Source organism: Labrus bergylta, chromosome 14 (assembly GCF_963930695.1).
Source record: "Labrus bergylta chromosome 14, fLabBer1.1, whole genome shotgun sequence".
Taxonomy (NCBI): Eukaryota; Metazoa; Chordata; class Actinopteri; order Labriformes; family Labridae; genus Labrus; species Labrus bergylta.
This window is the reverse complement of record NC_089208.1, coordinates 5,290,361-5,316,825: the sequence shown is the minus strand read 5'-3', so window position 1 is coordinate 5,316,825 and position 26,465 is coordinate 5,290,361. Positions and strand designations below refer to the sequence as shown.

At 40.6% G+C, this 26,465-nt stretch overlaps 34 non-coding genes across 34 annotated transcripts; all 34 read right to left on the bottom strand.

The window, feature by feature from the left end:
• Positions 1–585: 585 nt before the first annotated feature.
• Positions 586–673, bottom strand: trnay-gua (transfer RNA tyrosine (anticodon GUA)). Its single transcript is given in 2 exon segments — positions 586–621; positions 637–673. It is a non-coding gene; the product is annotated as a tRNA-Tyr (tRNA).
• A 619-nt stretch (positions 674–1,292) lies between these two features.
• On the bottom strand, positions 1,293–1,380 carry trnay-gua (transfer RNA tyrosine (anticodon GUA)). Its single transcript is given in 2 exon segments — positions 1,293–1,328; positions 1,344–1,380. It is a non-coding gene; the product is annotated as a tRNA-Tyr (tRNA).
• A 252-nt stretch (positions 1,381–1,632) lies between these two features.
• On the bottom strand, positions 1,633–1,720 carry trnay-gua (transfer RNA tyrosine (anticodon GUA)). The gene is given in 2 exon segments: positions 1,633–1,668; positions 1,684–1,720. It is a non-coding gene; the product is annotated as a tRNA-Tyr (tRNA).
• A 967-nt stretch (positions 1,721–2,687) lies between these two features.
• trnay-gua (transfer RNA tyrosine (anticodon GUA)) lies at positions 2,688–2,775 on the bottom strand. The gene is given in 2 exon segments: positions 2,688–2,723; positions 2,739–2,775. It is a non-coding gene; the product is annotated as a tRNA-Tyr (tRNA).
• Positions 2,776–3,394: 619 nt separating this feature from the next.
• On the bottom strand, positions 3,395–3,482 carry trnay-gua (transfer RNA tyrosine (anticodon GUA)). Its single transcript is given in 2 exon segments — positions 3,395–3,430; positions 3,446–3,482. It is a non-coding gene; the product is annotated as a tRNA-Tyr (tRNA).
• A 252-nt stretch (positions 3,483–3,734) lies between these two features.
• trnay-gua (transfer RNA tyrosine (anticodon GUA)) lies at positions 3,735–3,822 on the bottom strand. The gene is given in 2 exon segments: positions 3,735–3,770; positions 3,786–3,822. It is a non-coding gene; the product is annotated as a tRNA-Tyr (tRNA).
• A 611-nt stretch (positions 3,823–4,433) lies between these two features.
• Positions 4,434–4,521, bottom strand: trnay-gua (transfer RNA tyrosine (anticodon GUA)). The gene is given in 2 exon segments: positions 4,434–4,469; positions 4,485–4,521. It is a non-coding gene; the product is annotated as a tRNA-Tyr (tRNA).
• A 619-nt stretch (positions 4,522–5,140) lies between these two features.
• Positions 5,141–5,228, bottom strand: trnay-gua (transfer RNA tyrosine (anticodon GUA)). The gene is given in 2 exon segments: positions 5,141–5,176; positions 5,192–5,228. It is a non-coding gene; the product is annotated as a tRNA-Tyr (tRNA).
• Positions 5,229–5,480: 252 nt separating this feature from the next.
• Positions 5,481–5,568, bottom strand: trnay-gua (transfer RNA tyrosine (anticodon GUA)). The gene is given in 2 exon segments: positions 5,481–5,516; positions 5,532–5,568. It is a non-coding gene; the product is annotated as a tRNA-Tyr (tRNA).
• A 352-nt stretch (positions 5,569–5,920) lies between these two features.
• trnay-gua (transfer RNA tyrosine (anticodon GUA)) lies at positions 5,921–6,008 on the bottom strand. The gene is given in 2 exon segments: positions 5,921–5,956; positions 5,972–6,008. It is a non-coding gene; the product is annotated as a tRNA-Tyr (tRNA).
• A 252-nt stretch (positions 6,009–6,260) lies between these two features.
• trnay-gua (transfer RNA tyrosine (anticodon GUA)) lies at positions 6,261–6,348 on the bottom strand. Its single transcript is given in 2 exon segments — positions 6,261–6,296; positions 6,312–6,348. It is a non-coding gene; the product is annotated as a tRNA-Tyr (tRNA).
• Positions 6,349–6,967: 619 nt separating this feature from the next.
• On the bottom strand, positions 6,968–7,055 carry trnay-gua (transfer RNA tyrosine (anticodon GUA)). Its single transcript is given in 2 exon segments — positions 6,968–7,003; positions 7,019–7,055. It is a non-coding gene; the product is annotated as a tRNA-Tyr (tRNA).
• A 252-nt stretch (positions 7,056–7,307) lies between these two features.
• On the bottom strand, positions 7,308–7,395 carry trnay-gua (transfer RNA tyrosine (anticodon GUA)). Its single transcript is given in 2 exon segments — positions 7,308–7,343; positions 7,359–7,395. It is a non-coding gene; the product is annotated as a tRNA-Tyr (tRNA).
• A 967-nt stretch (positions 7,396–8,362) lies between these two features.
• Positions 8,363–8,450, bottom strand: trnay-gua (transfer RNA tyrosine (anticodon GUA)). The gene is given in 2 exon segments: positions 8,363–8,398; positions 8,414–8,450. It is a non-coding gene; the product is annotated as a tRNA-Tyr (tRNA).
• A 619-nt stretch (positions 8,451–9,069) lies between these two features.
• Positions 9,070–9,157, bottom strand: trnay-gua (transfer RNA tyrosine (anticodon GUA)). Its single transcript is given in 2 exon segments — positions 9,070–9,105; positions 9,121–9,157. It is a non-coding gene; the product is annotated as a tRNA-Tyr (tRNA).
• A 252-nt stretch (positions 9,158–9,409) lies between these two features.
• trnay-gua (transfer RNA tyrosine (anticodon GUA)) lies at positions 9,410–9,497 on the bottom strand. Its single transcript is given in 2 exon segments — positions 9,410–9,445; positions 9,461–9,497. It is a non-coding gene; the product is annotated as a tRNA-Tyr (tRNA).
• Positions 9,498–10,456: 959 nt separating this feature from the next.
• Positions 10,457–10,544, bottom strand: trnay-gua (transfer RNA tyrosine (anticodon GUA)). The gene is given in 2 exon segments: positions 10,457–10,492; positions 10,508–10,544. It is a non-coding gene; the product is annotated as a tRNA-Tyr (tRNA).
• Positions 10,545–10,815: 271 nt separating this feature from the next.
• On the bottom strand, positions 10,816–10,903 carry trnay-gua (transfer RNA tyrosine (anticodon GUA)). Its single transcript is given in 2 exon segments — positions 10,816–10,851; positions 10,867–10,903. It is a non-coding gene; the product is annotated as a tRNA-Tyr (tRNA).
• Positions 10,904–11,155: 252 nt separating this feature from the next.
• Positions 11,156–11,243, bottom strand: trnay-gua (transfer RNA tyrosine (anticodon GUA)). Its single transcript is given in 2 exon segments — positions 11,156–11,191; positions 11,207–11,243. It is a non-coding gene; the product is annotated as a tRNA-Tyr (tRNA).
• A 611-nt stretch (positions 11,244–11,854) lies between these two features.
• On the bottom strand, positions 11,855–11,941 carry trnay-gua (transfer RNA tyrosine (anticodon GUA)). Its single transcript is given in 2 exon segments — positions 11,855–11,890; positions 11,905–11,941. It is a non-coding gene; the product is annotated as a tRNA-Tyr (tRNA).
• A 2,619-nt stretch (positions 11,942–14,560) lies between these two features.
• On the bottom strand, positions 14,561–14,648 carry trnay-gua (transfer RNA tyrosine (anticodon GUA)). The gene is given in 2 exon segments: positions 14,561–14,596; positions 14,612–14,648. It is a non-coding gene; the product is annotated as a tRNA-Tyr (tRNA).
• A 692-nt stretch (positions 14,649–15,340) lies between these two features.
• trnay-gua (transfer RNA tyrosine (anticodon GUA)) lies at positions 15,341–15,428 on the bottom strand. Its single transcript is given in 2 exon segments — positions 15,341–15,376; positions 15,392–15,428. It is a non-coding gene; the product is annotated as a tRNA-Tyr (tRNA).
• Positions 15,429–16,387: 959 nt separating this feature from the next.
• On the bottom strand, positions 16,388–16,475 carry trnay-gua (transfer RNA tyrosine (anticodon GUA)). Its single transcript is given in 2 exon segments — positions 16,388–16,423; positions 16,439–16,475. It is a non-coding gene; the product is annotated as a tRNA-Tyr (tRNA).
• A 967-nt stretch (positions 16,476–17,442) lies between these two features.
• trnay-gua (transfer RNA tyrosine (anticodon GUA)) lies at positions 17,443–17,530 on the bottom strand. The gene is given in 2 exon segments: positions 17,443–17,478; positions 17,494–17,530. It is a non-coding gene; the product is annotated as a tRNA-Tyr (tRNA).
• Positions 17,531–18,149: 619 nt separating this feature from the next.
• On the bottom strand, positions 18,150–18,237 carry trnay-gua (transfer RNA tyrosine (anticodon GUA)). Its single transcript is given in 2 exon segments — positions 18,150–18,185; positions 18,201–18,237. It is a non-coding gene; the product is annotated as a tRNA-Tyr (tRNA).
• Positions 18,238–18,489: 252 nt separating this feature from the next.
• Positions 18,490–18,577, bottom strand: trnay-gua (transfer RNA tyrosine (anticodon GUA)). The gene is given in 2 exon segments: positions 18,490–18,525; positions 18,541–18,577. It is a non-coding gene; the product is annotated as a tRNA-Tyr (tRNA).
• A 959-nt stretch (positions 18,578–19,536) lies between these two features.
• On the bottom strand, positions 19,537–19,624 carry trnay-gua (transfer RNA tyrosine (anticodon GUA)). The gene is given in 2 exon segments: positions 19,537–19,572; positions 19,588–19,624. It is a non-coding gene; the product is annotated as a tRNA-Tyr (tRNA).
• A 271-nt stretch (positions 19,625–19,895) lies between these two features.
• trnay-gua (transfer RNA tyrosine (anticodon GUA)) lies at positions 19,896–19,983 on the bottom strand. The gene is given in 2 exon segments: positions 19,896–19,931; positions 19,947–19,983. It is a non-coding gene; the product is annotated as a tRNA-Tyr (tRNA).
• A 252-nt stretch (positions 19,984–20,235) lies between these two features.
• trnay-gua (transfer RNA tyrosine (anticodon GUA)) lies at positions 20,236–20,323 on the bottom strand. The gene is given in 2 exon segments: positions 20,236–20,271; positions 20,287–20,323. It is a non-coding gene; the product is annotated as a tRNA-Tyr (tRNA).
• Positions 20,324–20,934: 611 nt separating this feature from the next.
• trnay-gua (transfer RNA tyrosine (anticodon GUA)) lies at positions 20,935–21,022 on the bottom strand. Its single transcript is given in 2 exon segments — positions 20,935–20,970; positions 20,986–21,022. It is a non-coding gene; the product is annotated as a tRNA-Tyr (tRNA).
• A 2,271-nt stretch (positions 21,023–23,293) lies between these two features.
• trnay-gua (transfer RNA tyrosine (anticodon GUA)) lies at positions 23,294–23,381 on the bottom strand. The gene is given in 2 exon segments: positions 23,294–23,329; positions 23,345–23,381. It is a non-coding gene; the product is annotated as a tRNA-Tyr (tRNA).
• Positions 23,382–24,689: 1,308 nt separating this feature from the next.
• Positions 24,690–24,777, bottom strand: trnay-gua (transfer RNA tyrosine (anticodon GUA)). Its single transcript is given in 2 exon segments — positions 24,690–24,725; positions 24,741–24,777. It is a non-coding gene; the product is annotated as a tRNA-Tyr (tRNA).
• A 400-nt stretch (positions 24,778–25,177) lies between these two features.
• trnay-gua (transfer RNA tyrosine (anticodon GUA)) lies at positions 25,178–25,265 on the bottom strand. Its single transcript is given in 2 exon segments — positions 25,178–25,213; positions 25,229–25,265. It is a non-coding gene; the product is annotated as a tRNA-Tyr (tRNA).
• A 604-nt stretch (positions 25,266–25,869) lies between these two features.
• On the bottom strand, positions 25,870–25,957 carry trnay-gua (transfer RNA tyrosine (anticodon GUA)). The gene is given in 2 exon segments: positions 25,870–25,905; positions 25,921–25,957. It is a non-coding gene; the product is annotated as a tRNA-Tyr (tRNA).
• Positions 25,958–26,465: the final 508 nt, after the last annotated feature.

The window sequence follows — 26,465 nt, the reverse complement described above, 5'->3', positions numbered from 1 at the left end:
ATTTACAGGGGTGTACATCCACATTTACAAACAAAAATGACAACAAATCATTTCCCCCATCACCCCTACCTGAAAGCAAAACTATTTCAATTTGTTTCAAATCGAAATGACAAAGGAACAGACACACAATGATGACAAAATCCCATCATTTCCCATGGATAAACTGAAAGATTTCAAAGCAGCTGACAGACACATTCCTAATCCATTCAATCAAAGCAGGCTTTTTGACATCAACAAAGAACACATCCTTCAAGCCGGAGTTGAACCAGCGACCTAAGGACTTCTGATTTACAACCCTACTGTCCTCCACTCTACCAACTGAGCTATCGAAGGGAACATGCAGTGATTATTTACAAGGGTGTACATCGACTTTTACAAACAAAAATGACAACAAATCATTTCCCCCATCACCCCTACCTGAAAGCAAAACTATTTCAATTTGTTTCAAATCGAAATGACAAAGGAACAGACACACAATGATGACAAAATCCCATCATTTCCCATAGAAAGAATTCAAAGCAGCTGACAGGGACATTCCTAATCCATTCAATCAAAGCAGGCTTTTTGACATCAACAAAGAACACATCCTTCGAGCCGGAGTTGAACCAGCGACCTAAGGATTTCTGATTTACAACCCTACAGTCCTCCGCTCTACCAACTGAGCTATCGAAGGGAACATGCAGTGATTATTTCCAGGGGTGTACATCGACTTTTACAAACAAAAATGACAGGGGACAGGGCACAGGGAACATCCCCCATCACCCCTACCTGAAAGCAAAACTATTTCAATTTGTTTCAAATCGAAATGACAAAGGAACAGACACACAATGATGACAAAATCCCATCATTTCCCATGGATAAACTGAAAGATTTCAAAGCAGCTGACAGGCACATTCCTAATCCATTCAATCAAAGCAGGCTTTTGGACATCAACAAACAACACATCCTTCGAGCTCAAGTTCAACCAGTGACCTAAGGATTTCTGATTTACAACCCTACAGTCCTCCGCTCTACCAACTGAGCTATCGAAGGGAACATGCAGTGATTATTTACAGGGGTGTACATCCACATTTACAAACAAAAATGACAACAAATCATTTCCCCCATCACCCCTACCTGAAAGCAAAACTATTTCAATTTGTTTCAAATCGAAATGACAAAGGAACAGACACACAATGATGACAAAATCCCATCATTTCCCATGGATAAACTGAAAGATTTCAAAGCAGCTGACAGACACATTCCTAATCCATTCAATCAAAGAAGGCTTTTTGACATCAACAAAGAACACATCCTTCAAGCCGGAGTTGAACCAGCGACCTAAGGACTTCTGATTTACAACCCTACAGTCCTCCACTCTACCAACTGAGCTATCGAAGGGACCATGCAGTGATTATTTACAAGGGTGTACATCGACTTTTACAAACAAAAATGACAACAAATCATTTCCCCCATCACCCCTACCTGAAAGCAAAACTATTTCAATTTGTTTCAAATCGAAATGACAAAGGAACAGACACACAATGATGACAAAATCCCATCATTTCCCATAGAAAGAATTCAAAGCAGCTGACAGGGACATTCCTAATCCATTCAATCAAAGCAGGCTTTTTGACATCAACAAAGAACACATCCTTCGAGCCGGAGTTGAACCAGCGACCTAAGGATTTCTGATTTACAACCCTACAGTCCTCCGCTCTACCAACTGAGCTATCGAAGGGAACATGCAGTGATTATTTACAGGGGTGTACATTGACTTTTACAAACAAAAATGACAGGGGACAGGGCACAGGGAACATCCCCCATCACCCCTACCTGAAAGCAAAACTATTTCAATTTGTTTCAAATCGAAATGACAAAGGAACAGACACACAATGATGACAAAATCCCATCATTTCCCATGGATAAACTGAAAGATTTCAAAGCAGCTGACAGGCACATTCCTAATCCATTCAATCAAACCAGGCTTTTGGACATCAACAAAGAACACATCCTTCGAGCTCAAGTTCAACCAGTGACCTAAGGATTTCTGATTTACAACCCTACAGTCCTCCGCTCTACCAACTGAGCTATCGAAGGGAACATGCAGTGATTATTTACAGGGGTGTACATCCACATTTACAAACAAAAATGACAACAAATCATTTCCCCCATCACCCCTACCTGAAAGCAAAACTATTTCAATTTGTTTCAAATCGAGATGACAAAGGAACAGACACACAATGATGACAAAATCCCATCATTTCCCATGGATAAACTGAAAGATTTCAAAGCAGCTGACAGGCACATTCCTAATCCATTCAATCAAACCAGGCTTTTGGACATCAACAAACAACACATCCTTCGAGCTCAAGTTCAACCAGCGACCTAAGGATTTCTGATTTACAACCCTACAGTCCTCCGCTCTACCAACTGAGCTATCGAAGGGAACATGCAGTGATTATTTACAGGGGTGTACATCCACATTTACAAACAAAAATGACAACAAATCATTTCCCCCATCACCCCTACCTGAAAGCAAAACTATTTCAATTTGTTTCAAATCGAGATGACAAAGGAACAGACACACAATGATGACAAAATCCCATCATTTCCCATGGATAAACTAAAAGATTTCAAAGCAGCTGACAGGCACATTCCTAATCCATTCAATCAAAGCAGGCTTATTGACATCAACAAAGAACACATCCTTCGAGCCGGAGTTGAACCAGCGACCTAAGGACTTCTGATTTACAACCCTACAGTCCTCCGCTCTACCAACTGAGCTATCGAAGGGAACATGCAGTGATTATTTCCAGGGGTGTACATTGACTTTTACAAACAAAAATGACAGGGGACAGGGCACAGGGAACATCCCCCATCACCCCTACCTGAAAGCAAAACTATTTCAATTTGTTTCAAATCGAAATGACAAAGGAACAGACACACAATGATGACAAAATCCCATCATTTCCCATGGATAAACTGAAAGATTTCAAAGCAGCTGACAGGCACATTCCTAATCCATTCAATCAAACCAGGCTTTTGGACATCAACAAACAACACATCCGTCGAGCTCAAGTTCAACCAGTGACCTAAGGATTTCTGATTTACAACCCTACAGTCCTCCGCTCTACCAACTGAGCTATCGAAGGGAACATGCAGTGATTATTTACAGGGGTGTACATCCACATTTACAAACAAAAATGACAACAAATCATTTCCCCCATCACCCCTACCTGAAAGCAAAACTATTTCAATTTGTTTCAAATCGAAATGACAAAGGAACAGACACACAATGATGACAAAATCCCATCATTTCCCATGGATAAACTGAAAGATTTCAAAGCAGCTGACAGACACATTCCTAATCCATTCAATCAAAGCAGGCTTTTTGACATCAACAAAGAACACATCCTTCAAGCCGGAGTTGAACCAGCGACCTAAGGACTTCTGATTTACAACCCTACAGTCCTCCACTCTACCAACTGAGCTATCGAAGGGAACATGCAGTGATTATTTACAAGGGTGTACATCGACTTTTACAAACAAAAATGACAACAAATCATTTCCCCCATCACCCCTACCTGAAAGCAAAACTATTTCAATTTGTTTCAAATCGAAATGACAAAGGAACAGACACACAATGATGACAAAATCCCATCATTTCCCATAGAAAGAATTCAAAGCAGCTGACAGACACATTCCTAATCCATTCAATCAAAGCAGGCTTTTTGACATCAACAAAGAACACATCCTTCGAGCCGGAGTTGAACCAGCGACCTAAGGATTTCTGATTTACAACCCTACAGTCCTCCGCTCTACCAACTGAGCTATCGAAGGGAACATGCAGTGATTATTTCCAGGGGTGTACATCGACTTTTACAAACAAAAATGACAGGGGACAGGGCACAGGGAACATCCCCCATCACCCCTACCTGAAAGCAAAACTATTTCAATTTGTTTCAAATCGAAATGACAAAGGAACAGACACACAATGATGACAAAATCCCATCATTTCCCATGGATAAACTGAAAGATTTCAAAGCAGCTGACAGGCACATTCCTAATCCATTCAATCAAACCAGGCTTTTGGACATCAACAAAGAACACATCCTTCGAGCTCAAGTTCAACCAGTGACCTAAGGATTTCTGATTTACAACCCTACAGTCCTCCGCTCTACCAACTGAGCTATCGAAGGGAACATGCAGTGATTATTTACAGGGGTGTACATCCACATTTACAAACAAAAATGACAACAAATCATTTCCCCCATCACCCCTACCTGAAAGCAAAACTATTTCAATTTGTTTCAAATCGAAATGACAAAGGAACAGACACACAATGATGACAAAATCCCATCATTTCCCATAGAAAGAATTCAAAGCAGCTGACAGGGACATTCCTAATCCATTCAATCAAAGCAGGCTTTTTGACATCAACAAAGAACACATCCTTCGAGCCGGAGTTGAACCAGCGACCTAAGGATTTCTGATTTACAACCCTACAGTCCTCCGCTCTACCAACTGAGCTATCGAAGGGAACATGCAGTGATTATTTCCAGGGGTGTACATCGACTTTTACAAACAAAAATGACAGGGGACAGGGCACAGGGAACATCCCCCATCACCCCTACCTGAAAGCAAAACTATTTCAATTTGTTTCAAATCGAAATGACAAAGGAACAGACACACAATGATGACAAAATCCCATCATTTCCCATGGATAAACTGAAAGATTTCAAAGCAGCTGACAGGCACATTCCTAATCCATTCAATCAAAGCAGGCTTTTGGACATCAACAAACAACACATCCTTCGAGCTCAAGTTCAACCAGTGACCTAAGGATTTCTGATTTACAACCCTACAGTCCTCCGCTCTACCAACTGAGCTATCGAAGGGAACATGCAGTGATTATTTACAGGGGTGTACATCCACATTTACAAACAAAAATGACAACAAATCATTTCCCCCATCACCCCTACCTGAAAGCAAAACTATTTCAATTTGTTTCAAATTGAAATGACAAAGGAACAGACACACAATGATGACAAAATCCCATCATTTCCCATGGATAAACTGAACGATTTCAAAGCAGCTGACAGACACATTCCTAATCCATTCAATCAAAGCAGGCTTTTTGACATCAACAAAGAACACATCCTTCAAGCCGGAGTTGAACCAGCGACCTAAGGACTTCTGATTTACAACCCTACAGTCCTCCACTCTACCAACTGAGCTATCGAAGGGAACATGCAGTGATTATTTACAAGGGTGTACATCGACTTTTACAAACAAAAATGACAACAAATCATTTCCCCCATCACCCCTACCTGAAAGCAAAACTATTTCAATTTGTTTCAAATCGAAATGACAAAGGAACAGACACACAATGATGACAAAATCCCATCATTTCCCATAGAAAGAATTCAAAGCAGCTGACAGGGACATTCCTAATCCATTCAATCAAAGCAGGCTTTTTGACATCAACAAAGAACACATCCTTCGAGCCGGAGTTGAACTAGCGACCTAAGGATTTCTGATTTACAACCCTACAGTCCTCCGCTCTACCAACTGAGCTATCGAAGGGAACATGCAGTGATTATTTACAGGGGTGTACATCGACTTTTACAAACAAAAATGACAGGGGACAGGGGACAGGGAACATCCCCCATCACCCCTACCTGAAAGCAAAACTATTTCAATTTGTTTCAAATCGAAATGACTTTTACAAACAAAAATGACAACAAATCATTTCCCCCATCACCCCTACCTGAAAGCAAAACTATCTTAATTTGTTTCAAATTGAAATGACTAAGGAACAGACACACAATGATGACAAAATCCCATCATTTCCCATAGAAAGAATTCAAAGCAGCTGACAGGGACATTCCTAATCCATTCAATCAAAGCAGGCTTTTTGACATCAACAAAGAACACATCCTTCAAGCCGGAGTTGAACCAGCGACCTAAGGACTTCTGATTTACAACCCTACAGTCCTCCACTCTACCAACTGAGCTATCGAAGGGAACATGCAGTGATTATTTACAAGGGTGTACATCGACTTTTACAAACAAAAATGACAACAAATCATTTCCCCCATCACCCCTACCTGAAAGCAAAACTATTTCAATTTGTTTCAAATCGAAATGACAAAGGAACAGACACACAATGATGACAAAATCCCATCATTTCCCATAGAAAGAATTCAAAGCAGCTGACAGGGACATTCCTAATCCATTCAATCAAAGCAGGCTTTTTGACATCAACAAAGAACACATCCTTCGAGCCGGAGTTGAACCAGCGACCAAAGGACTTCTGATTTACAACCCTACAGTCCTCCGCTCTACCAACTGAGCTATCGAAGGGAACATGCAGTGATTATTTCCAGGGGTGTACATTGACTTTTACAAACAAAAATGACAGGGGACAGGGCACAGGGAACATCCCCCATCACCCCTACCTGAAAGCAAAACTATTTCAATTTGTTTCAAATCGAAATGACAAAGGAACAGACACACAATGATGACAAAATCCCATCATTTCCCATGGATAAACTGAAAGATTTCAAAGCAGCTGACAGGCACATTCCTAATCCATTCAATCAAACCAGGCTTTTGGACATCAACAAACAACACATCCTTCGAGCTCAAGTTCAACCAGTGACCTAAGGATTTCTGATTTACAACCCTACAGTCCTCCGCTCTACCAACTGAGCTATCGAAGGGAACATGCAGTGATTATTTACAGGGGTGTACATCCACATTTACAAACAAAAATGACAACAAATCATTTCCCCCATCACCCCTACCTGAAAGCAAAACTATTTCAATTTGTTTCAAATCGAAATGACAAAGGAACAGACACACAATGATGACAAAATCCCATCATTTCCCATGGATAAACTGAAAGATTTCAAAGCAGCTGACAGACACATTCCTAATCCATTCAATCAAAGAAGGCTTTTTGACATCAACAAAGAACACATCCTTCAAGCCGGAGTTGAACCAGCGACCTAAGGACTTCTGATTTACAACCCTACAGTCCTCCACTCTACCAACTGAGCTATCGAAGGGAACATGCAGTGATTATTTACAAGGGTGTACATCGACTTTTACAAACAAAAATGACAACAAATCATTTCCCCCATCACCCCTACCTGAAAGCAAAACTATTTCAATTTGTTTCAAATCGAAATGACAAAGGAACAGACACACAATGATGACAAAATCCCATCATTTCCCATAGAAAGAATTCAAAGCAGCTGACAGGGACATTCCTAATCCATTCAATCAAAGCAGGCTTTTTGACATCAACAAAGAACACATCCTTCGAGCCGGAGTTGAACCAGCGACCTAAGGATTTCTGATTTACAACCCTACAGTCCTCCGCTCTACCAACTGAGCTATCGAAGGGAACATGCAGTGATTATTTCCAGGGGTGTACATCGACTTTTACAAACAAAAATGACAGGGGACAGGGCACAGGGAACATCCCCCATCACCCCTACCTGAAAGCAAAACTATTTCAATTTGTTTCAAATCGAAATGACAAAGGAACAGACACACAATGATGACAAAATCCCATCATTTCCCATGGATAAACTGAAAGATTTCAAAGCAGCTGACAGGCACATTCCTAATCCATTCAATCAAACCAGGCTTTTGGACATCAACAAAGAACACATCCTTCGAGCTCAAGTTCAACCAGTGACCTAAGGATTTCTGATTTACAACCCTACAGTCCTCCGCTCTACCAACTGAGCTATCGAAGGGAACATGCAGTGATTATTTACAGGGGTGTACATCCACATTTACAAACAAAAATGACAACAAATCATTTCCCCCATCACCCCTACCTGAAAGCAAAACTATTTCAATTTGTTTCAAATCGAGATGACAAAGGAACAGACACACAATGATGACAAAATCCCATCATTTCCCATGGATAAACTGAAAGATTTCAAAGCAGCTGACAGGCACATTCCTAATCCATTCAATCAAAGCAGGCTTTTGGACATCAACAAACAACACATCCTTCGAGCTCAAGTTCAACCAGCGACCTAAGGATTTCTGATTTACAACCCTACAGTCCTCCGCTCTACCAACTGAGCTATCGAAGGGAACATGCAGTGATTATTTACAGGGGTGTACATCCACATTTACAAACAAAAATGACAACAAATCATTTCCCCCATCACCCCTACCTGAAAGCAAAACTATTTCAATTTGTTTCAAATCGAGATGACAAAGGAACAGACACACAATGATGACAAAATCCCATCATTTCCCATGGATAAACTAAAAGATTTCAAAGCAGCTGACAGGCACATTCCTAATCCATTCAATCAAAGCAGGCTTATTGACATCAACAAAGAACACATCCTTCGAGCCGGAGTTGAACCAGCGACCTAAGGACTTCTGATTTACAACCCTACAGTCCTCCGCTCTACCAACTGAGCTATCGAAGGGAACATGCAGTGATTATTTCCAGGGGTGTACATTGACTTTTACAAACAAAAATGACAGGGGACAGGGCACAGGGAACATCCCCCATCACCCCTACCTGAAAGCAAAACTATTTCAATTTGTTTCAAATCGAAATGACAAAGGAACAGACACACAATGATGACAAAATCCCATCATTTCCCATGGATAAACTGAAAGATTTCAAAGCAGCTGACAGGCACATTCCTAATCCATTCAATCAAACCAGGCTTTTGGACATCAACAAACAACACATCCTTCGAGCTCAAGTTCAACCAGTGACCTAAGGATTTCTGATTTACAACCCTACAGTCCTCCGCTCTACCAACTGAGCTATCGAAGGGAACATGCAGTGATTATTTACAAGGGTGTACATCCACATTTACAAACAAAAATGACAACAAATCATTTCCCCCATCACCCCTACCTGAAAGCAAAACTATTTCAATTTGTTTCAAATCGAAATGACAAAGGAACAGACACACAATGATGACAAAATCCCATCATTTCCCATGGATAAACTGAAAGATTTCAAAGCAGCTGACAGACACATTCCTAATCCATTCAATCAAAGCAGGCTTTTTGACATCAACAAAGAACACATCCTTCAAGCCGGAGTTGAACCAGCGACCTAAGGACTTCTGATTTACAACCCTACAGTCCTCCACTCTACCAACTGAGCTATCGAAGGGAACATGCAGTGATTATTTACAAGGGTGTACATCGACTTTTACAAACAAAAATGACAACAAATCATTTCCCCCATCACCCCTACCTGAAAGCAAAACTATTTCAATTTGTTTCAAATCGAAATGACAAAGGAACAGACACACAATGATGACAAAATCCCATCATTTCCCATAGAAAGAATTCAAAGCAGCTGACAGGGACATTCCTAATCCATTCAATCAAAGCAGGCTTTTTGACATCAACAAAGAACACATCCTTCGAGCCGGAGTTGAACCAGCGACCTAAGGATTTCTGATTTACAACCCTACAGTCCTCCGCTCTACCAACTGAGCTATCGAAGGGAACATGCAGTGATTATTTCCAGGGGTGTACATCGACTTTTACAAACAAAAATGACAGGGGACAGGGCACAGGGAACATCCCCCATCACCCCTACCTGAAAGCAAAACTATTTCAATTTGTTTCAAATCGAAATGACAAAGGAACAGACACACAATGATGACAAAATCCCATCATTTCCCATGGATAAACTGAAAGATTTCAAAGCAGCTGACAGGCACATTCCTAATCCATTCAATCAAACCAGGCTTTTGGACATCAACAAAGAACACATCCTTCGAGCTCAAGTTCAACCAGTGACCTAAGGATTTCTGATTTACAACCCTACAGTCCTCCGCTCTACCAACTGAGCTATCGAAGGGAACATGCAGTGATTATTTACAGGGGTGTACATCCACATTTACAAACAAAAATGACAACAAATCATTTCCCCCATCACCCCTACCTGAAAGCAAAACTATTTCAATTTGTTTCAAATCGAAATGACAAAGGAACAGACACACAATGATGACAAAATCCCATCATTTCCCATGGATAAACTGAAAGATTTCAAAGCAGCTGACAGACACATTCCTAATCCATTCAATCAAAGCAGGCTTTTTGACATCAAGAAAGAACACATCCTTCAAGCCGGAGTTGAACCAGCGACCTAAGGACTTCTGATTTACAACCCTACTGTCCTCCACTCTACCAACTGAGCTATCGAAGGGAACATGCAGTGATTATTTACAAGGGTGTACATCGACTTTTACAAACAAAAATGACAACAAATCATTTCCCCCATCACCCCTACCTGAAAGCAAAACTATTTCAATTTGTTTCAAATCGAAATGACAAAGGAACAGACACACAATGATGACAAAATCCCATCATTTCCCATAGAAAGAATTCAAAGCAGCTGACAGGGACAGTCCTAATCCATTCAATCAAAGCAGGCTTTTTGACATCAACAAAGAACACATCCTTCGAGCCGGAGTTGAACCAGCGACCTAAGGATTTCTGATTTACAACCCTACAGTCCTCCGCTCTACCAACTGAGCTATCGAAGGGAACATGCAGTGATTATTTCCAGGGGTGTACATCGACTTTTACAAACAAAAATGACAGGGGACAGGGCACAGGGAACATCCCCCATCACCCCTACCTGAAAGCAAAACTATTTCAATTTGTTTCAAATCGAAATGACAAAGGAACAGACACACAATGATGACAAAATCCCATCATTTCCCATGGATAAACTGAAAGATTTCAAAGCAGCTGACAGACACATTCCTAATCCATTCAATCAAAGCAGGCTTTTTGACATCAACAAAGAACACATCCTTCAAGCCGGAGTTGAACCAGCGACCTAAGGACTTCTGATTTACAACCCTACAGTCCTCCACTCTACCAACTGAGCTATCGAAGGGAACATGCAGTGATTATTTACAAGGGTGTACATCGACTTTTACAAACAAAAATGACAACAAATCATTTCCCCCATCACCCCTACCTGAAAGCAAAACTATTTCAATTTGTTTCAAATCGAAATGACAAAGGAACAGACACACAATGATGACAAAATCCCATCATTTCCCATAGAAAGAATTCAAAGCAGCTGACAGGGACATTCCTAATCCATTCAATCAAAGCAGGCTTTTTGACATCAACAAAGAACACATCCTTCGAGCCGGAGTTGAACCAGCGACCTAAGGATTTCTGATTTACAACCCTACAGTCCTCCGCTCTACCAACTGAGCTATCGAAGGGAACATGCAGTGATTATTTCCAGGGGTGTACATCGACTTTTACAAACAAAAATGACAGGGGACAGGGCACAGGGAACATCCCCCATCACCCCTACCTGAAAGCAAAACTATTTCAATTTGTTTCAAATCGAAATGACAAAGGAACAGACACACAATGATGACAAAATCCCATCATTTCCCATGGATAAACTGAAAGATTTCAAAGCAGCTGACAGGCACATTCCTAATCCATTCAATCAAACCAGGCTTTTGGACATCAACAAACAACACATCCTTCGAGCTCAAGTTCAACCAGCGACCTAAGGATTTCTGATTTACAACCCTACAGTCCTCCGCTCTACCAACTGAGCTATCGAAGGGAACATGCAGTGATTATTTACAGGGGTGTACATCCACATTTACAAACAAAAATGACAACAAATCATTTCCCCCATCACCCCTACCTGAAAGCAAAACTATTTCAATTTGTTTCAAATCGAAATGACAAAGGAACAGACACACAATGATGACAAAATCCCATCATTTCCCATAGAAAGAATTCAAAGCAGCTGACAGGGACATTCCTAATCCATTCAATCAAAGCAGGCTTTTTGACATCAACAAAGAACACATCCTTCGAGCCGGAGTTGAACCAGCGACGTAAGGATTTCTGATTTACAACCTACAGTCCTCCGCTCTACCAACTGAGCTATCGAAGGGAACATGTAGTGATTATTTACAGGGGTGTACATCGACTTTTACAAACAAAAATGACAACAAATCATTTCCCCCATCACCCCTACCTGAAAGCAAAACTATTACAATTCGTTTCAAATCGAAATGAAAAAGGAACAGACACACAATGATGACAAAATCCCATCATTTCCCATGGATAAACTGAAAGATTTCAAAGCAGCTGACAGGCCACTCCTAATCCATTCAATCAAACCAGGCTTTTGAACATCAACAAACAACACATCCTTCGAGCTCAAGTTGAACCAGCAACCTAAGGACTTCTGATTTACAACCCTACAGTCCTCCGCTCTACCAACTGAGCTATCAAAGGGAATGTGCAGTGATTATTTACAGGGGTGTACATTGACTTTTACAAACAAAATCCCATCATTTCCCATGGATAAACTGTCAGCTGCTTTGAAATCTTTCAGTTTATCCATGTACACCCCTGTAAATAATCACTGCATGTTCCCTTGATTGGTGATTATTTACAGGGGTGTACATCGACTTTTACAAACAAAAATGACAACAAATCATTTCCCCCATCACCCCTACCTGAAAGCAAAACTATTTCAATTTGTTTCAAATCGAAATGACAAAGGAACAGACACACAATGATGACAAAATCCCATCATTTCCCATGGATAAACTGAAAGATTTCAAAGCAGCTGACAGGCACATTCCTAATCCATTCAATCAAACCAGGCTTTTGGACATCAACAAACAACACATCCTTCGAGCTCAAGTTCAACCAGCGACCTAAGGATTTCTGATTTACAACCCTACAGTCCTCCGCTCTACCAACTGAGCTATCGAAGGGAACATGCAGTGATTATTTACAGGGGTGTACATCCACATTTACAAACAAAAATGACAACAAATCATTTCCCCCATCACCCCTACCTGAAAGCAAAACTATTTCAATTTGTTTCAAATCGAAATGACAAAGGAACAGACACATAATGATGACAAAATCCCATCATTTCCCATGGATAAACTGAAAGATTTCAAAGCAGCTGACAGGCACATTCCTAATCCATTCAATCAAACCAGGCTTTTGGACATCAACAAACAACACATCCTTCGAGCTCAAGTTCAACCAGCGACCTAAGGATTTCTGATTTACAACCCTACAGTCCTCCGCTCTACCAACTGAGCTATCGAAGGGAACATGCAGTGATTATTTACAGGGGTGTACATCCACATTTACAAACAAAAATGACAACAAATCATTTCCCCCATCACCCCTACCTGAAAGCAAAACTATTTCAATTTGTTTCAAATCGAAATGACAAAGGAACAGACACGCAATGATGACAAAATCCCATCATTTCCCATGGATAAACTGAAAGATTTCAAAGCAGCTGACAGGCACATTCCTAATCCATTCAATCAAACCAGGCTTTTTGACATCAACAAAGAACACATCCTTTGAGCCAGAGTTGAACCAGCAACCTAAGGATTTCTGATTTACAACCCTACAGCCCTCTGTGCTACCAACTGAGCTATCGAAGGGAACATGCAGTGATTATTTACAGGGGTGTACATCGACTTTTACAAACAAAAATGACAACAAATCATTTCCCCCATCACCCCTACCTGAAAGTAAAACTATTTCAATTCGTTTCAAATCGAAATGACAAAGGAACAGACACACAATGATGACAAAATCCCATCATTTCCCATGGATAAACTGAAAGATTTCAAAGCAGCTGACAGGCACATTCCTAATCCATTCAATCAAACCAGGCTTTTGAACATCAACAAACAACACATCCTTTGAGCTCGAGTTGAACCAGCAACCTAAGGACTTCTGATTTACAACCCTACAGTCCTCCGCTCTACCAACTGAGCTGTCAAAGGGAACGTGCAGTGATTATTTACAGGGGTGTACATCGACTTTTACAAACAAAATCCCATCATTTCCCATGGATAAACTGTCAGCTGCTTTGAAATCTTTCAGTTTATCCATGTACACCCCTGTAAATAATCACTGCATGTTCCCTTGATTGGTGATTATTTACAGGGGTGTACATCGACTTTTACAAACAAAAATGACAACAAATCATTTCCCCCATCACCCCTACCTGAAAGCAAAACTATTTCAATTTGTTTCAAATCGAAATGACAAAGGAACAGACACACAATGATGACAAAATCCCATCATTTCCCATGGATAAACTGAAAGATTTCAAAGCAGCTGACAGACACATTCCTAATCCATTCAATCAAAGCAGGCTTTTTGACATCAACAAAGAACACATCCTTCAAGCCGGAGTTGAACCAGTGACCTAAGGACTTCTGATTTACAACCCTACAGTCCTCCACTCTACCAACTGAGCTATCGAAGGGAACATGCAGTGATTATTTACAAGGGTGTACATCGACTTTTACAAACAAAAATGACAACAAATCATTTCCCCCATCACCCCTACCTGAAAGCAAAACTATTTCAATTTGTTTCAAATCGAAATGACAAAGGAACAGACACACAATGATGACAAAATCCCATCATTTCCCATAGAAAGAATTCAAAGCAGCTGACAGGGACATTCCTAATCCATTCAATCAAACCAGGCTTTTTGACATCAACAAAGAACACATCCTTCGAGCCGGAGTTGAACTAGCGACCTAAGGATTTCTGATTTACAACCCTACAGTCCTCCGCTCTACCAACTGAGCTATCGAAGGGAACATGCAGTGATTATTTACAGGGGTGTACATCGACTTTTACAAACAAAAATGACAGGGGACAGGGGACAGGGAACATCCCCCATCACCCCTACCTGAAAGCAAAACTATTTCAATTTGTTTCAAATCGAAATGACTTTTACAAACAAAAATGACAACAAATCATTTCCCCCATCACCCCTACCTGAAAGCAAAACTATCTTAATTTGTTTCAAATTGAAATGACTAAGGAACAGACACACAATGATGACAAAATCCCATCATTTCCCATAGAAAGAATTCAAAGCAGCTGACAGGGACATTCCTAATCCATTCAATCAAAGCAGGCTTTTTGACATCAACAAAGAACACATCCTTCAAGCCGGAGTTGAACCAGCGACCTAAGGACTTCTGATTTACAACCCTACAGTCCTCCACTCTACCAACTGAGCTATCGAAGGGAACATGCAGTGATTATTTACAAGGGTGTACATCGACTTTTACAAACAAAAATGACAACAAATCATTTCCCCCATCACCCCTACCTGAAAGCAAAACTATTTCAATTTGTTTCAAATCGAAATGACAAAGGAACAGACACACAATGATGACAAAATCCCATCATTTCCCATAGAAAGAATTCAAAGCAGCTGACAGGGACATTCCTAATCCATTCAATCAAAGCAGGCTTTTTGACATCAACAAAGAACACATCCTTCGAGCCGGAGTTGAACCAGCGACCAAAGGACTTCTGATTTACAACCCTACAGTCCTCCGCTCTACCAACTGAGCTATCGAAGGGAACATGCAGTGATTATTTCCAGGGGTGTACATTGACTTTTACAAACAAAAATGACAGGGGACAGGGCACAGGGAACATCCCCCATCACCCCTACCTGAAAGCAAAACTATTTCAATTTGTTTCAAATCGAAATGACAAAGGAACAGACACACAATGATGACAAAATCCCATCATTTCCCATGGATAAACTGAAAGATTTCAAAGCAGCTGACAGGCACATTCCTAATCCATTCAATCAAACCAGGCTTTTGGACATCAACAAACAACACATCCTTCGAGCTCAAGTTCAACCAGTGACCTAAGGATTTCTGATTTACAACCCTACAGTCCTCCGCTCTACCAACTGAGCTATCGAAGGGAACATGCAGTGATTATTTACAGGGGTGTACATCCACATTTACAAACAAAAATGACAACAAATCATTTCCCCCATCACCCCTACCTGAAAGCAAAACTATTTCAATTTGTTTCAAATCGAAATGACAAAGGAACAGACACACAATGATGACAAAATCCCATCATTTCCCATGGATAAACTGAAAGATTTCAAAGCAGCTGACAGACACATTCCTAATCCATTCAATCAAAGAAGGCTTTTTGACATCAACAAAGAACACATCCTTCAAGCCGGAGTTGAACCAGCGACCTAAGGACTTCTGATTTACAACCCTACAGTCCTCCACTCTACCAACTGAGCTATCTAAGGGAACATGCAGTGATTATTTACAAGGGTGTACATCGACTTTTACAAACAAAAATGACAACAAATCATTTCCCCCATCACCCCTACCTGAAAGCAAAACTATTTCAATTTGTTTCAAATCGAAATGACAAAGGAACAGACACACAATGATGACAAAATCCCATCATTTCCCATAGAAAGAATTCAAAGCAGCTGACAGGGACATTCCTAATCCATTCAATCAAAGCAGGCTTTTTGACATCAACAAAGAACACATCCTTCGAGCCGGAGTTGAACCAGCGACCTAAGGATTTCTGATTTACAACCCTACAGTCCTCCGCTCTACCAACTGAGCTATCGAAGGGAACATGCAGTGATTATTTCCAGGGGTGTACATCGACTTTTACAAACAAAAATGACAGGGGACAGGGCACAGGGAACATCCCCCATCACCCCTACCTGAAAGCAAAACTATTTCAATTTGTTTCAAATCGAAATGACAAAGGAACAGACACACAATGATGACAAAATCCCATCATTTCCCATGGATAAACTGAAAGATTTCAAAGCAGCTGACAGGCACATTCCTAATCCATTCAATCAAACCAGGCTTTTGGACATCAACAAAGAACACATCCTTCGAGCTCAAGTTCAACCAGTGACCTAAGGATTTCTGATTTACAACCCTACAGTCCTCCGCTCTACCAACTGAGCTATCGAAGGGAACATGCAGTGATTATTTACAGGGGTGTACATCCACATTTACAAACAAAAATGACAACAAATCATTTCCCCCATCACCCCTACCTGAAAGCAAAACTATTTCAATTTGTTTCAAATCGAGATGACAAAGGAACAGACACACAATGATGACAAAATCCCATCATTTCCCATGGATAAACTGAAAGATTTCAAAGCAGCTGACAGGCACATTCCTAATCCATTCAATCAAACCAGGCTTTTGGACATCAACAAACAACACATCCTTCGAGCTCAAGTTCAACCAGCGACCTAAGGATTTCTGATTTACAACCCTACAGTCCTCCGCTCTACCAACTGAGCTATCGAAGGGAACATGCAGTGATTATTTACAGGGGTGTACATCCACATTTACAAACAAAAATGACAACAAATCATTTCCCCCATCACCCCTACCTGAAAGCAAAACTATTTCAATTTGTTTCAAATCGAGATGACAAAGGAACAGACACACAATGATGACAAAATCCCATCATTTCCCATGGATAAACTAAAAGATTTCAAAGCAGCTGACAGGCACATTCCTAATCCATTCAATCAAAGCAGGCTTATTGACATCAACAAAGAACACATCCTTCGAGCCGGAGTTGAACCAGCGACCTAAGGACTTCTGATTTACAACCCTACAGTCCTCCGCTCTACCAACTGAGCTATCGAAGGGAACATGCAGTGATTATTTCCAGGGGTGTACATTGACTTTTACAAACAAAAATGACAGGGGACAGGGCACAGGGAACATCCCCCATCACCCCTACCTGAAAGCAAAACTATTTCAATTTGTTTCAAATCGAAATGACAAAGGAACAGACACACAATGATGACAAAATCCCATCATTTCCCATGGATAAACTGAAAGATTTCAAAGCAGCTGACAGGCACATTCCTAATCCATTCAATCAAACCAGGCTTTTGGACATCAACAAACAACACATCCTTCGAGCTCAAGTTCAACCAGTGACCTAAGGATTTCTGATTTACAACCCTACAGTCCTCCGCTCTACCAACTGAGCTATCGAAGGGAACATGCAGTGATTATTTACAGGGGTGTACATCCACATTTACAAACAAAAATGACAACAAATCATTTCCCCCATCACCCCTACCTGAAAGCAAAACTATTTCAATTTGTTTCAAATCGAAATGACAAAGGAACAGACACACAATGATGACAAAATCCCATCATTTCCCATGGATAAACTGAAAGATTTCAAAGCAGCTGACAGACACATTCCTAATCCATTCAATCAAAGCAGGCTTTTTGACATCAACAAAGAACACATCCTTCAAGCCGGAGTTGAACCAGCGACCTAAGGACTTCTGATTTACAACCCTACAGTCCTCCACTCTACCAACTGAGCTATCGAAGGGAACATGCAGTGATTATTTACAAGGGTGTACATCGACTTTTACAAACAAAAATGACAACAAATCATTTCCCCCATCACCCCTACCTGAAAGCAAAACTATTTCAATTTGTTTCAAATCGAAATGACAAAGGAACAGACACACAATGATGACAAAATCCCATCATTTCCCATAGAAAGAATTCAAAGCAGCTGACAGGGACATTCCTAATCCATTCAATCAAAGCAGGCTTTTTGACATCAACAAAGAACACATCCTTCGAGCCGGAGTTGAACCAGCGACCTAAGGATTTCTGATTTACAACCCTACAGTCCTCCGCTCTACCAACTGAGCTATCGAAGGGAACATGCAGTGATTATTTCCAGGGGTGTACATCGACTTTTACAAACAAAAATGACAGGGGACAGGGCACAGGGAACATCCCCCATCACCCCTACCTGAAAGCAAAACTATTTCAATTTGTTTCAAATCGAAATGACAAAGGAACAGACACACAATGATGACAAAATCCCATCATTTCCCATGGATAAACTGAAAGATTTCAAAGCAGCTGACAGGCACATTCCTAATCCATTCAATCAAACCAGGCTTTTGGACATCAACAAACAACACATCCTTCGAGCTCAAGTTCAACCAGTGACCTAAGGATTTCTGATTTACAACCCTACAGTCCTCCGCTCTACCAACTGAGCTATCGAAGGGAACATGCAGTGATTATTTACAGGGGTGTACATCCACATTTACAAACAAAAATGACAACAAATCATTTCCCCCATCACCCCTACCTGAAAGCAAAACTATTTCAATTTGTTTCAAATCGAAATGACAAAGGAACAGACACACAATGATGACAAAATCCCATCATTTCCCATGGATAAACTGAAAGATTTCAAAGCAGCTGACAGACACATTCCTAATCCATTCAATCAAAGCAGGCTTTTTGACATCAAGAAAGAACACATCCTTCAAGCCGGAGTTGAACCAGCGACCTAAGGACTTCTGATTTACAACCCTACTGTCCTCCACTCTACCAACTGAGCTATCGAAGGGAACATGCAGTGATTATTTACAAGGGTGTACATCGACTTTTACAAACAAAAATGACAACAAATCATTTCCCCCATCACCCCTACCTGAAAGCAAAACTATTTCAATTTGTTTCAAATCGAAATGACAAAGGAACAGACACACAATGATGACAAAATCCCATCATTTCCCATAGAAAGAATTCAAAGCAGCTGACAGGGACATTCCTAATCCATTCAATCAAAGCAGGCTTTTTGACATCAACAAAGAACACATCCTTCGAGCCGGAGTTGAACCAGCGACCTAAGGATTTCTGATTTACAACCCTACAGTCCTCCGCTCTACCAACTGAGCTATCGAAGGGAACATGCAGTGATTATTTCCAGGGGTGTACATCGACTTTTACAAACAAAAATGACAGGGGACAGGGCACAGGGAACATCCCCCATCACCCCTACCTGAAAGCAAAACTATTTCAATTTGTTTCAAATCGAAATGACAAAGGAACAGACACACAATGATGACAAAATCCCATCATTTCCCATGGATAAACTGAAAGATTTCAAAGCAGCTGACAGACACATTCCTAATCCATTCAATCAAAGCAGGCTTTTTGACATCAACAAAGAACACATCCTTCAAGCCGGAGTTGAACCAGCGACCTAAGGACTTCTGATTTACAACCCTACAGTCCTCCACTCTACCAACTGAGCTATCGAAGGGAACATGCAGTGATTATTTACAAGGGTGTACATCGACTTTTACAAACAAAAATGACAACAAATCATTTCCCCCATCACCCCTACCTGAAAGCAAAACTATTTCAATTTGTTTCAAATCGAAATGACAAAGGAACAGACACACAATGATGACAAAATCCCATCATTTCCCATAGAAAGAATTCAAAGCAGCTGACAGGGACATTCCTAATCCATTCAATCAAAGCAGGCTTTTTGACATCAACAAAGAACACATCCTTCGAGCCGGAGTTGAACCAGCGACCTAAGGATTTCTGATTTACAACCCTACAGTCCTCCGCTCTACCAACTGAGCTATCGAAGGGAACATGCAGTGATTATTTCCAGGGGTGTACATCGACTTTTACAAACAAAAATGACAGGGGACAGGGCACAGGGAACATCCCCCATCACCCCTACCTGAAAGCAAAACTATTTCAATTTGTTTCAAATCGAAATGACAAAGGAACAGACACACAATGATGACAAAATCCCATCATTTCCCATGGATAAACTGAAAGATTTCAAAGCAGCTGACAGGCACATTCCTAATCCATTCAATCAAACCAGGCTTTTGGACATCAACAAACAACACATCCTTCGAGCTCAAGTTCAACCAGCGACCTAAGGATTTCTGATTTACAACCCTACAGTCCTCCGCTCTACCAACTGAGCTATCGAAGGGAACATGCAGTGATTATTTACAGGGGTGTACATCCACATTTACAAACAAAAATGACAACAAATCATTTCCCCCATCACCCCTACCTGAAAGCAAAACTATTTCAATTTGTTTCAAATCGAAATGACAAAGGAACAGACACACAATGATGACAAAATCCCATCATTTCCCATAGAAAGAATTCAAAGCAGCTGACAGGGACATTCCTAATCCATTCAATCAAAGCAGGCTTTTTGACATCAACAAAGAACACATCCTTCGAGCCGGAGTTGAACCAGCGACGTAAGGATTTCTGATTTACAACCCTACAGTCCTCCGCTCTACCAACTGAGCTATCGAAGGGAACATGTAGTGATTATTTACAGGGGTGTACATCGACTTTTACAAACAAAAATGACAACAAATCATTTCCCCCATCACCCCTACCTGAAAGCAAAACTATTACAATTCGTTTCAAATCGAAATGAAAAAGGAACAGACACACAATGATGACAAAATCCCATCATTTCCCATGGATAAACTGAAAGATTTCAAAGCAGCTGACAGGCCACTCCTAATCCATTCAATCAAACCAGGCTTTTGAACATCAACAAACAACACATCCTTCGAGCTCAAGTTGAACCAGCAACCTAAGGACTTCTGATTTACAACCCTACAGTCCTCCGCTCTACCAACTGAGCTATCAAAGGGAATGTGCAGTGATTATTTACAGGGGTGTACATTGACTTTTACAAACAAAATCCCATCATTTCCCATGGATAAACTGTCAGCTGCTTTGAAATCTTTCAGTTTATCCATGTACACCCCTGTAAATAATCACTGCATGTTCCCTTGATTGGTGATTATTTACAGGGGTGTACATCGACTTTTACAAACAAAAATGACAACAAATCATTTCCCCCATCACCCCTACCTGAAAGCAAAACTATTTCAATTTGTTTCAAATCGAAATGACAAAGGAACAGACACACAATGATGACAAAATCCCATCATTTCCCATGGATAAACTGAAAGATTTCAAAGCAGCTGACAGGCACATTCCTAATCCATTCAATCAAACCAGGCTTTTGGACATCAACAAACAACACATCCTTCGAGCTCAAGTTCAACCAGCGACCTAAGGATTTCTGATTTACAACCCTACAGTCCTCCGCTCTACCAACTGAGCTATCGAAGGGAACATGCAGTGATTATTTACAGGGGTGTACATCCACATTTACAAACAAAAATGACAACAAATCATTTCCCCCATCACCCCTACCTGAAAGCAAAACTATTTCAATTTGTTTCAAATCGAAATGACAAAGGAACAGACACATAATGATGACAAAATCCCATCATTTCCCATGGATAAACTGAAAGATTTCAAAGCAGCTGACAGGCACATTCCTAATCCATTCAATCAAACCAGGCTTTTGGACATCAACAAACAACACATCCTTCGAGCTCAAGTTCAACCAGCGACCTAAGGATTTCTGATTTACAACCCTACAGTCCTCCGCTCTACCAACTGAGCTATCGAAGGGAACATGCAGTGATTATTTACAGGGGTGTACATCCACATTTACAAACAAAAATGACAACAAATCATTTCCCCCATCACCCCTACCTGAAAGCAAAACTATTTCAATTTGTTTCAAATCGAAATGACAAAGGAACAGACACGCAATGATGACAAAATCCCATCATTTCCCATGGATAAACTGAAAGATTTCAAAGCAGCTGACAGGCACATTCCTAATCCATTCAATCAAACCAGGCTTTTTGACATCAACAAAGAACACATCCTTTGAGCCAGAGTTGAACCAGCAACCTAAGGATTTCTGATTTACAACCCTACAGCCCTCTGTGCTACCAACTGAGCTATCGAAGGGAACATGCAGTGATTATTTACAGGGGTGTACATCGACTTTTACAAACAAAAATGACAACAAATCATTTCCCCCATCACCCCTACCTGAAAGTAAAACTATTTCAATTCGTTTCAAATCGAAATGACAAAGGAACAGACACACAATGATGACAAAATCCCATCATTTCCCATGGATAAACTGAAAGATTTCAAAGCAGCTGACAGGCACATTCCTAATCCATTCAATCAAACCAGGCTTTTGAACATCAACAAACAACACATCCTTTGAGCTCGAGTTGAACCAGCAACCTAAGGACTTCTGATTTACAACCCTACAGTCCTCCGCTCTACCAACTGAGCTGTCAAAGGGAACGTGCAGTGATTATTTACAGGGGTGTACATCGACTTTTACAAACAAAATCCCATCATTTCCCATGGATAAACTGTCAGCTGCTTTGAAATCTTTCAGTTTATCCATGTACACCCCTGTAAATAATCACTGCATGTTCCCTTGATTGGTGATTATTTACAGGGGTGTACATCGACTTTTACAAACAAAAATGACAACAAATCATTTCCCCCATCACCCCTACCTGAAAGCAAAACTATTTCAATTTGTTTCAAATCGAAATGACAAAGGAACAGACACACAATGATGACAAAATCCCATCATTTCCCATAGAAAGATTTCAAAGCAGCTGACAGGGACATTCCTAATCCATTCAATCAAAGCAAGCTTTTTGACATCAACAAAGAACACATCCTTCAAGTCGGAGTTGAACCAGCGACCTAAGGATTTCTGATTTACAACCCTACAGTCCTCCGCTCTACCAACTGAGCTATCGAAGGGAACATGCAGCGTATATTTACAGGGGTGTACATCCACATTTACAAACAAAAATGACAACAAATCATTTCCCCCATCACCCCTACCTGAAAGCAAAACTATTTCAATTTGTTTCAAATCGAGATGACAAAGGAACAGACACACAATGATGACAAAATCCCATCATTTCCCATGGATAAACTGAAAGATTTCAAAGCAGCTGACAGGCACATTCCTAATCCATTCAATCAAACCAGGCTTTTGGACATCAACAAACAACACATCCTTCGAGCTCAAGTTCAACCAGCGACCTATGGATTTCTGATTTACAACCCTACAGTCCTCCGCTCTACCAACTGAGCTATCGAAGGGAACATGCAGTGATTATTTACAGGGGTGTACATCCACATTTACAAACAAAAATGACAACAAATCATTTCCCCCATCACCCCTACCTGAAAGCAAAACTATTTCAATTTGTTTCAAATCGAGATGACAAAGGAACAGACACACAATGATGACAAAATCCCATCATTTCCCATGGATAAACTAAAAGATTTCAAAGCAGCTGACAGGCACATTCCTAATCCATTCAATCAAAGCAGGCTTATTGACATCAACAAAGAACACATCCTTCGAGCCGAAGTTGAACCAGTGACCTAAGGATTTCTGATTTATAACCCTACAGTCCTCCGCTCTACCAACTGAGCTATCAAAGGGAACATGCAGTGATTATTTCCAGGGGTGTACATCGACTTTTACAAACAAAAATGACAGGGGACAGGGAACATCCCCCATCACCCCTACCTGAAAGCAAAACTATTTCAATTTGTTTCAAATCGAAATGACAAAGGAACAGACACACAATGATGACAAAATCCCATCATTTCCCATGGATAAACTGAAAGATTTCAAAGCAGCTGACAGGCACATTCCTAATCCATTCAATCAAACCAGGCTTTTGGACATCAACAAACAACACATCCTTCGAGCTCAAGTTCAACCAGCGACCTAAGGATTTCTGATTTACAACCCTACAGTCCTCCGCTCTACCAACTGAGCTATCGAAGGGAACATGCAGTGATTATTTACAGGGGTGTACATCCACATTTACAAACAAAAATGACAACAAATCATTTCCCCCATCACCCCTACCTGAAAGCAAAACTATTTCAATTTGTTTCAAATCGAGATGACAAAGGAACAGACACACAATGATGACAAAATCCCATCATTTCCCATGGATAAACTGAAAGATTTCAAAGCAGCTGACAGGCACATTCCTAATCCATTCAATCAAAGCAGGCTTATTGACATCAACAAAGAACACATCCTTCGAGCCGGAGTTGAACCAGCGACCTAAGGATTTCTGATTTACAACCCTACAGTCCTCCGCTCTACCAACTGAGCTATCGAAGGGAACATGCAGTGATTATTTCCAGGGGTGTACATCGACTTTTACAAACAAAATCCCATCATTTCCCATGGATAAACTGTCAGCTGCTTTGAAATCTTTCAGTTTATCCATGTACACCCCTGTAAATAATCACTGCATGTTCCCTTGATTGGTGATTATTTACAGGGGTGTACATCGACTTTTACAAACAAAAATGACAACAAATCATTTCCCCCATCACCCCTACCTGAAAGCAAAACTATTTCAATTTGTTTCAAATCGAGATGACAAAGGAACAGACACACAATGATGACAAAATCCCATCATTTCCCATGGATAAACTAAAAGATTTCAAAGCAGCTGACAGGCACATTCCTAATCCATTCAATCAAAGCAGGCTTATTGACATCAACAAAGAACACATCCTTCGAGCCGGAGTTGAACCAGCGACCTAAGGATTTCTGATTTATAACCCTACAGTCCTCCGCTCTACCAACTGAGCTATCGAAGGGAACATGCAGTGATTATTTCCAGGGGTGTACATCGACTTTTACAAACAAAAATGACAGGGGACAGGGAACATCCCCCATCACCCCTACCTGAAAGCAAAACTATTTCAATTTGTTTCAAATCGAAATGACAAAGGAACAGACACACAATGATGACAAAATCCCATCATTTCCCATGGATAAACTGAAAGATTTCAAAGCAGCTGACAGGCACATTCCTAATCCATTCAATCAAACCAGGCTTTTGGACATCAACAAACAACACATCCTTCGAGCTCAAGTTCAACCAGCGACCTAAGGATTTCTGATTTACAACCCTACAGTCCTCCGCTCTACCAACTGAGCTATCGAAGGGAACATGCAGCGTATATTTACAGGGGTGTACATCCACATTTACAAACAAAAATGACAACAAATCATTTCCCCCATCACCCCTACCTGAAAGCAAAACTATCTCAATTTGTTTCAAATTGAAATGACTAAGGAACAGACACACAATGATGACAAAATCCCATCATTTCCCATAGAAAGAATTCAAAGCAGCTGACAGGGACATTCCTAATCCATTCAATCAAAGCAGGCTTTTTGACATCAACAAAGAACACATCCTTCGAGCCGGAGTTGAACCAGCGACCTAAGGATTTCTGATTTACAACCCTACAGTCCTCCGCTCTACCAACTGAGCTATCGAAGGGAACATGCAGTGATTATTTACAGGGGTGTACATCGACTTTTACAAACAAAAATGACAACAAATCATTTCCCCCATCACCCCTACCTGAAAGCAAAACTATTACAATTCGTTTCAAATCGAAATGAAAAAGGAACAGACACACAATGATGACAAAATCCCATCATTTCCCATGGATAAACTGAAAGATTTCAAAGCAGCTGACAGGCCACTCCTAATCCATTCAATCAAACCAGGCTTTTGAACATCAACAAACAACACATCCTTCGAGCTCGAGTTGAACCAGCAACCTAAGGACTTCTGATTTACAACCCTACAGTCCTCCGCTCTACCAACTGAGCTATCAAAGGGAATGTGCAGTGATTATTTACAGGGGTGTACATTGACTTTTACAAACAAAATCCCATCATTTCCCATGGATAAACTGTCAGCTGCTTTGAAATCTTTCAGTTTATCCATGTACACCCCTGTAAATAATCACTGCATGTTCCCTTGATTGGTGATTATTTAC